Below are 8893 nucleotides of genomic sequence, written 5' to 3' on the forward strand. Positions count from 1 at the left end.
AGTAGAGAAAATTCAAGAAAATGGATCACCTTGAAACCTCTAAGGTGAGTATTAAACTAATGGTCTTACACTTGAATCAATTTTGCTAATTTCCACACAGTTCCATTTCACTATATATTTATTTCCTGCTCCCCTCAGTGCCCACTGCGGACAAACTCAATGCATTTTGCAGACATGGGTGATGTGGAAAAGTCAAACCTATTGGAAGTTATGGAAGGCCGCACTGGCTACATATGGAGGCTACTTAAGGGTTCAATCTCCTGGAATGCAAAGTAGGGGTGTGGCTCAGGAGGGAGAGCCTTGAGGACCAGAAATAGAGAGTGGTTGGAGAACCAGATTTGGCTCCTGGGTTTGAGGTTCCCCATCACTGCTCTAGGCACTTGGTTCCACTGTTCTCAACCATCAATAAATTTCTACTAATGTTCTACTGAACTCTACCTTCCTGTAACTAAAGCTCCTCTACTCTTGTCTTCTCAGGCAACTGAGAACATGGCATCTTCTATGAGTACCAGCAACCTCAGTCCACCCCAGCTTCTCTTCCTCAGGCTAAACATTCTCAGAAGTCAGGCTCACTAAACACCATTCTCACCACCCCCAGTTATAAATGTTCCCCCAAATAGGGAACAAAGCTGTTATTAACTATTCTCATCCCTCCTTCTTCATTCAGTGTCATGTCAAGGTTATGTTCCTGTATCATGAAATTATCGTGGAAGTAAGCATGGAATATTCAGTTTGTCGATACCCAATTTTGAGCACTTGTCTGGTATATTTGCATTTAAGTGCAATGCTTTTTGTAATTCATTCCCGTGAAACCTATTGTCAAGCCTTTGCGAAAAATTGAGTCAGATACACTTAATATACATAATGGATTTGCTTTTGCAAAAAGGTCAGGTGGAAAGAGCTTTCCCACCATTCATAAATTGCTCAAGGGATTAGATAAACAGATAAGAAACATTTCAATAGTTCAACAGATTTTTTTCAAGTGGCTTTGGAGCATTCAGTACAATGGCCTTAATTGTTGGACAGAAAGAAAGGTCAGAGCTACCTGAAGTAGAACTCCATTAACTTCAAGGTCAGGTTATTTCTCAATATCTATGCAAGAATCAGTATTTGTCCTAGGTCTGCTAGGTCCAGTGGAAGAGTTCATCACGATGCAAAGGAACGATTTGTGAAATAGTTGTTAAGGTGTGCCTGGCCACTGAGCACCTTACGTTACAGAAGACAATCTACCCAGGTAATTTCAGCCAGTAGATGCCACAGATGTTTCTCTTTCTCCCCACTCTTGAGTCCTTTCCTGTGCTCTGCACAAATAAAATGTGGGGCCACTGTGCAAAGCCTCATCATTGCATTATTTAGGTTGCCATGCATTCTTAGCTTGGGGCTACTATTTGGGGACGTGGGTGGCGCTGTGGGTTAAACCACAGAGCCTAGGACTTGCCGATCAGAAGGTTGGCGGTTCGAATCTCCGCGATGGGGTGAGCTCCCCTTGCTCGGTCCCTGCTCCTGCCAACCAAGCAGTTCGAAAGCACATCAAAGTGCAAGTAGATAAATAGGTACCACTCCAGCAGGAAGGTAAATGGCGTTTCAGTGCGCTGCCCTGGTTCGCCAGAAGCGGCTTAGTCATGCTGGCCACATGACCTGGAAGCTGTATGCCGGCTCCCTCGGCCAGTAAAGCGAGATGAGCACCGCAACCCCAGAGTCGGCCACGACTGGACCTAATGGTCAGGGGTCCCTTTACCTTTACCTTTACTATTTGGGGTAGGAAACAGATGACCCTCCTATGTACCCAACAATGGAACTTCTCAACCCAATGGATGAAAATGTGAAATGATCACCTCCCTTTCCATGAATTGTTCCAGATTTTAACCTCCACATCTCCTCTGGGTTGCCCACATTGTTTTACTGAGAAACTATGTGCGCTCCATATTAAGACCAGCTCGTATATTTCTTTTTATTGGGAGAGGGAGGCATGAGATTGGCATGGCGCAAAAACACTAATGGGAGCAGTGGGTTGGCTCTGCTGGTGTGTTTGAATCATGCTGACCTCCTCACCTCACTCTTTCCGCTCTGCATCCCAGCAGCGATGTGACTAACTGGAGGTCAGGTGAGAGCCGCTATCCTGTCACACCATCTGTGACTCCTTTTCATAATGGCATGCTTTGGTGTGACTTTTTGAAAATAGGAAATGCTGTTTACTCCACCGAGTTACTATCTAAGGAATGGTCAAGGGAGTCCAAGTTTGCATTCCACGGCTGCTGTGAAGAAATGGTCTCTTCCGTCTATCACAGCAGAATATGATCTGGAATACAGAGGGCAGTGATAATATGACACTATTCTTTGACTGAGATTAGCACTAGCAGGATTGTATGCCATTTATTTTCTTGCGAAAAACGTATCAATGAAAATGGGAGGAAAGGGTGCAGGGAAGATACTTATGATCCGTGCTGCTGTAAAAGTTGCATGCGACACTTTACTGGCAAGAATTGTATCAATGGCTAATGGTTGAATGGAGATTTGAACCACTACTCTTAACCACAAGCCCACATCGTCTCTCTCATTCAAAATACTGTCTTGCGCTGCTAAAGAAACCTCAAATCCCAGCAGCCCATTCCTTTGCTTTAAGTCATTGCAACTCAGTTTTAAACACACGGGCCATTAAAAATTGTGAGAGATGGTTGCTTTGGCTGCCTTATTGCAGACCCTCATTAATATATTGTGAGCAGCCTCTGAGGGCAGAGGGTTAGGCCGGATAACATACATGATAGGACAATTAATTTTGCCCCCATCAGGAAATATTTGTTGAATTCGGGGGAAGCATTCATTTTTATAGCAGGAACCCGTTAATGTTATCCCTTATGAGTTCGGCTGGTGCAGGAGCTGAGGATGACGAGCGGCGGAGTTCAAGGGCTGTGAATGTTATAAAACACGAATGGACAAAGCGATTGGCTTCATGTTGCCAGTTCATTAGCCTGGCATCATGCAGACATCACAAACCATGTATTTCTAGCGGAATTTCATTTTCTTGTCTCATTAGTGAAGCATGTGACGACTGGAAGCCTCAACAGAGGGCGCCACTGACATCATTGATGCAACAGCCAGCTTCCTCTGAAACCACTGGATAAACCTTGAGATAAAAGGGGCCACCTGGAGGGGTGCAAACCGGTGAGCACACGAGGTGGAGCAATTTCTTAGGCTTCTGAACTATTCAGGTGACTGACAAAGACTGGTAGTTGCCGCCCATTTCAAAACTCAACCACATAACCTCCAACATTTCTTAGATGAAAATATTGACATTCTGGTCCTTGGGAATCCACTGGAATCATGACAGCCTTCCCACCCCTACGACTTCAAGAATGCATCAGCCATAACTGCTTGCTAGGAAATGAAGATGACAGGACCGCACACACGCTTGTAAGTATGAAACAATGATTCCAAAACAAATATGCCCGTGTGTTAACTTACGGATGAGTGTAAACTGTCGTACTTCGTTCTTTACAAATAAATATCCGTCTGCTTCTGCAATTGAGAACGCAAAACTATAGACCTAATGAGATGCAGTACAAGAGACACTGATTAAGTAACCATTCTAAATCCTGATATTCTGTTAGCAACAAGTTTATGTGGAGGCTTTTTTAAAAAAAATTACAAACACATGAATGGATGCCACGTGTATCTGCTGCTCACTGCCCCCCTCAAACACCCACCTCTCAGAGTGGGGTGGGATCTTTGCAGAAAAAGGCGCTGCAGGCATTGTTCTAGGTGTGTCTGCATGAGGTGTAAACCAAGCTAACCGAGATTTGGGAAAGGAAACCTTCATTCGCTGAAACGACAGAACAAAAGCTTATAAACCACATTTTAGTGTTAGTGCAGTGTTCATTGTGCGTGGCAACACAAGCACGTATAGAATTGCAAGTGCATATGATTATCATCCCGACACATTCATAACTCTTAAACTAAAGGATTTCGGATACCCAATGTTAGGAGAAGGAGAAGGAAGTGTTGAGAGTACAATAGCTTGTCATACAAATTCCGAGAGATATATTGTTAAGTTCTACCTTTTTCTGGTTCAGATTGAGGAACTCTTTACTAATGGAGGGATGCAAATGTTGGGAAGAGCTCTTACCCAGAAGCTGCTAGACACAGGAGTGGGTGCCTCATGCCTGCAAACCTCTCCCTCCCCCTTCAAACCCGAACTCAAAAAACCCTCTTCATGGCCTGCAATCCAACCAGTGCTGTCCTTGTCGTGAGCACAGAGTGAAAAAGATGAAGTGGAGCTCAATGAACATTTCAAAAACTCAATGTTTAAATATATTTTTATTTGCAGGCCCAGGACACGCACGTCTCCCCCCCCCAACCCCTCAAATGAAGGGTTTCAGTGATGTGAAAAGGAAGGGCGTTTGGTTGTGAGAATGTTTACTCTTACCTTCCTGAGAAAATGGTGAGCATCTGGTTTTTTTTAATGACTCATCTCTCTGCCCCCCTGGGCAGATGTGCAGCCTGGCTTTGGCTGTCTTAAAACCTTTTAGATAAATAGCCATTGATCTACTCCTAGCTTTGCCCTGAATAATGTATAACTGGGATAAATTCAACTCTAGTCAGGGGAAGAGCATAGCCAACAGGACTTGACAAGAATCTTTCAAGGCCTGAATTTTGCCAATGCTCTCAGGTGTGTGCCATTGCCATTACAGTACAGTGGTACTTTGGGTTAAATACTTAATTCGTTCCGGAGGTCCGTTCTTAACCTGAGAGCCAGTGTGGTGTAGTGGTTAAGAGCGGTAGTCTCGTAATCTGGGGAACCGGGTTCGCGTCTCCGCTCCTCCACATGCAGCTGCTGGGTGACCTTGGGCTACTCACACTTCTTTGAAGTCTCTCAGCCCCATTCACCTCACAGAGTGTTTGTTGTGGGGGAGGAAGGGAAAGGAGAATGTTAGCCGCTTTGAGACTCCTGAAGGGGAGTGAAAGGCGGGATATCAAATCCAAACTCCTCTTCTTCTTCTTCTTCTTCTTCTTCTTCTTCTTCTTCTTCTTCTTCTTCTTCTTCTTCTTTTTCTGAAACAGTTCTTAACCTGAAGGACCACTTTAGCTAATGGGGCCTCCTGCTGCTGCCGCGCCGCCGGAGCACAATTTCTGTCCTCATCCTGAAGCAAAGTTCTTAACCCGAGGTTCTATTTCTGGGTTAGCGGAGTCTGTAACCTGAAGCATCTGTAACCTGAAGTGTATGTAACCTGAGGTACCACTGTATAAGAGAACAAGGGAAGTGTTCATTTTGAGTTCCAGCACCTCTTTTTCTAGAATTAAAACAAAATTGCTTGCAGGAATGCTGGGCATGTTGCAAAGTGCAGACAGCAGCCACCCTTCATCTTAATTTGCTCAGAGGTGTGTGTGTGTGTAAATGTGTGCCCTGCACTTGCGCCACAAGTCTTTTAAGTACCTAACAACACTGCTGCTTCCGGGAACACTACTATCCATAAAAAGGGGAACTTTGTAGCAGAAAGCTAAATATCAAGGCAGAATGAGCCAGATTTTCTTCTGTTGCTTATTTCTTCAATAAAGAAAAGAAAGTAACAGTAGCTGCAGAGCATGACAGCACAAATCTGAGTCATGGTGTCTGGGGTGCAATAGCTGTTCTGTCTGATGTTCATGTTTGAAATGCCCCTTATAGTCAGGATGCTGTGAGATGGCATCATCTCCAGAGTGCGCAAGCATTGCACAAACCACTTACAGCCACATCACCACTTTTGGACATACAATATTGAGAAGTCCATTGAGACCAACATTTCATGATGTTCTGCTACAGCAGTTTCAGTTGTCTGACTAGCCCTGCTTTCAGGATTTTAGTCTCTACACAAAATAGCTACTTGTTTTTATTTACTATTTCAGCTGTCACTGAGATTTCCCCTTAATTCCTGCACCTCCTTAAGAAGGTTCCCCGCTCCGCAGAAATTACATAGACATTGCAAACAATACTGACCTCACTAGTTTTCATAGATGCCAACTTCCAATGTTCTAGAGAAGTGTTGAAAATAGAATGCAAATGACAGGTGTACAATGAAGTAGACTTTCCAGGGACAGGAGAAGAAATGAGAAGTAAACCTTGGAGTTTGTTGTAGCAAATAAATTAGCTCACAGTGTGATACTTAACTAGCAATCAGAAGACAGAAAAACACAACAGCTCTAATATTTAACTAACTCATCAGGAATTTTCATTCTGGTGATACTTTCCTTCTGTTTTTTTTTTCTGAAAAGTGCCATCATCACCTGAGGTGCAGATGCTAAAGACACTTCAGCGAGGATTAGCATTCATATAATCGCACTGCGAACCAGTGAGATGTGCGCCAACACTGGCGACCTTTGAATCACTAAAGTAGGAATTTATAAAACAATTCATCGACAGCAAATATGCTATTGACTTGCAGCTGAAAGTGTTCTTTCCCCGGAGATCCGGATGCTTTTGAATTCCTTAAAATCCGACATGATACGACCCGGCCTAAACAGACCGATGAGCTGCTTTGATGGCCTGCTGGCATATTGCGTGTGGCTTGGAGTGCAAGAGTGACAAAAAGAGAATAAACATAAACACAAGGAGAAAATAGGTAAAACATAAGCTATGGGCCATATGTGCATAGTGGCAGTTCTTAAAGCTGCCTTATACCATGTCAGAGCATTAGTCAATGTACTGTGGCTCTGTATTGACTAAACTGAGTTTCCAACAGAAGTCTTTTCTAGTCTTAACTGGAGATGCCAGGTCTGTGTGACATGGTGGGGGGCTTGTTGTGTGCGCATGACATCACATGTGTGACACACAGGTGTGATGTCACGTGCTTCAGGAGAAGGCCGCAAGGCCCGGTGAGGCCCTCTGCCACAGTGGGGCCTGGTGAGGCCTGGACCCACAAGATTGGGGGAGCTCAGCCCTGTCCCCCCACCCCCTTTGGGTGGAGGCTGAGCAGTCCTCAGCCACATAGCTTTAGTACCTATGATGCTAGTGAAGGCCCTTCTGCATGCAAAATATGTACTTTGCCACTGAGCCATGGCCCTTTTACAGAACTTTTTGAAGGGTTATGTAGAATTCTCCACAGAACCTTTTCTGGCAAGCTTTCACAGAGCTGGGTGAGTCCCAATGAGTATCTTATTCTCTTGAGCACTGCAACTGATTGCCTACAGTATATCAACACTGTCACATTATGGTTCCAACTCAGATGGTGAGAAACACCAGCTTATCATGCGACTCATATTACATCAGCTAGCAGCCTGCACAGATGTTTCTAATGGAAGCAGTTATCAGTGCTTTGAGCAGCCGTGTGACAGGAAGGAGCCTACTGCTGCTGCTGACTTTGTTTTGCCATTTTTAGGGGCACTATTGGAAATGACATTAATTGTAATGAGCTCACCCTGGCATACATAATTGGAAACACTATGTCTTAATTAAGTGCTTTGTTTTGCAACCCATGCATCTCTTTCCTATTCCTAATAAGAATTTGCTGTGTCATTTCTAAGCTAAGTCAAAGGGTCGTGCTTCTTGAGTAATGATGGGAGATTGAACAAGATGGATTCTGTCATAGGAGACCTCATTTTTTTTTAACTTAACAGTTTTTCCTCTGTTCTTTGATCCTGATCCAACAATATGTACGTATGTAGCCCCAGGAGGCAACCAGCGGCTGCAGCAATTGGCTGTTCAAGCTTAGGCCAGGTCTTCAGAAACTTTTACTATATTTTTCTAAGTTCTAAAAACTTTTACTTTTCTACCTGCGTTTTTCTTGGTGGTGCATGGGAAAAAAATGTATGGACCCGACCTTTGATAAGTTTGTAAGTAAACTTCTTTTAAACTTACCAAGCTGTGTAGTCTATTCACCGTAAAAGGGGGTAAAAAGGGGAAGTCACTGTAAGTGATTTACAACGAAATATTTAAAAGGTCTATATTCCAACGCTTCACTCTGCTGCATGTTTTGTGATTTAAAATCCCTGCTGTGGCTCTCTCTGACCAAACGGTATTCTGCCCCATTTTTGGATGTAGGGATTCATCCACATTCATTTATATTGACACACACCACACTTTTAAAGGGCTTGCTGTTCCATCTGCTCCCTGGGATCTCACTGCGTTGCATGAGAGGTTGCGGCCCCACAAGATCTTGAGAAGGATTTGTCCCAAATGGCGAAACTTACTGGAAGAATAAGAAATCAAGATAACAAGATAACAAACTTTTTATAAAAGAATGGAAATGGTTTATTGAATATCTAGGGGCAGTTGGAGGGCATGTCATGGTGGTGGCAGCGCCAGCCTTCAAGTCACACTGAACCGTGAATAGGACCACCAGTGTATCCGACTGCTGTGCCTGGGGTAGCAATATACTAGGTCAACAGGCAGCCATTGTGCACCCACAAACACCAGCTTCTAAAATAAGCAAGGACAGCATGTTTGAGCAATGCCGACAAAGTCTGAGTTTCTAATTAGTACTAATCAAGCAAACATGGTCTTAAAATGCAGCTAATCTCCATAATTTGCCAGGCCAGGAGAAAGCAAAGCGAAGAATAGATGTTCCGTTTGGGGACTGGCCAAACACTCTGAGTCATTCTAAAAGAAGTTGTTGTAAATGCTCTTCTAAATAACAGTTGCACCTATATAAATCATTTTATTTCATCTTGGGCTGGGCAAACCCTTCAGCTCTTGCATAATACTTCTTGGTAACTTCGTAAGCCTATTTTGTCGAGGGAGATAACTTGGCAAGTGGCTTTTCCCTCAGTCCTCAGTTCCTGGTGGTAACCAAACAGTGATAGCTGTTATTAATGCAGACCCAAGACATTAAGGGGAAAAGTGCCATTTTCAAATTCTCTTCATTAATGCGCCACAGGAAATTACAGGCTACTTCATTAGCAATCTCAGAAATGCACAAAGCCT

The sequence above is a fragment of the Podarcis raffonei genome, chromosome 7, assembly GCF_027172205.1.
Source record: "Podarcis raffonei isolate rPodRaf1 chromosome 7, rPodRaf1.pri, whole genome shotgun sequence".
In the NCBI taxonomy this organism is placed as follows: Eukaryota; Metazoa; Chordata; class Lepidosauria; order Squamata; family Lacertidae; genus Podarcis; species Podarcis raffonei.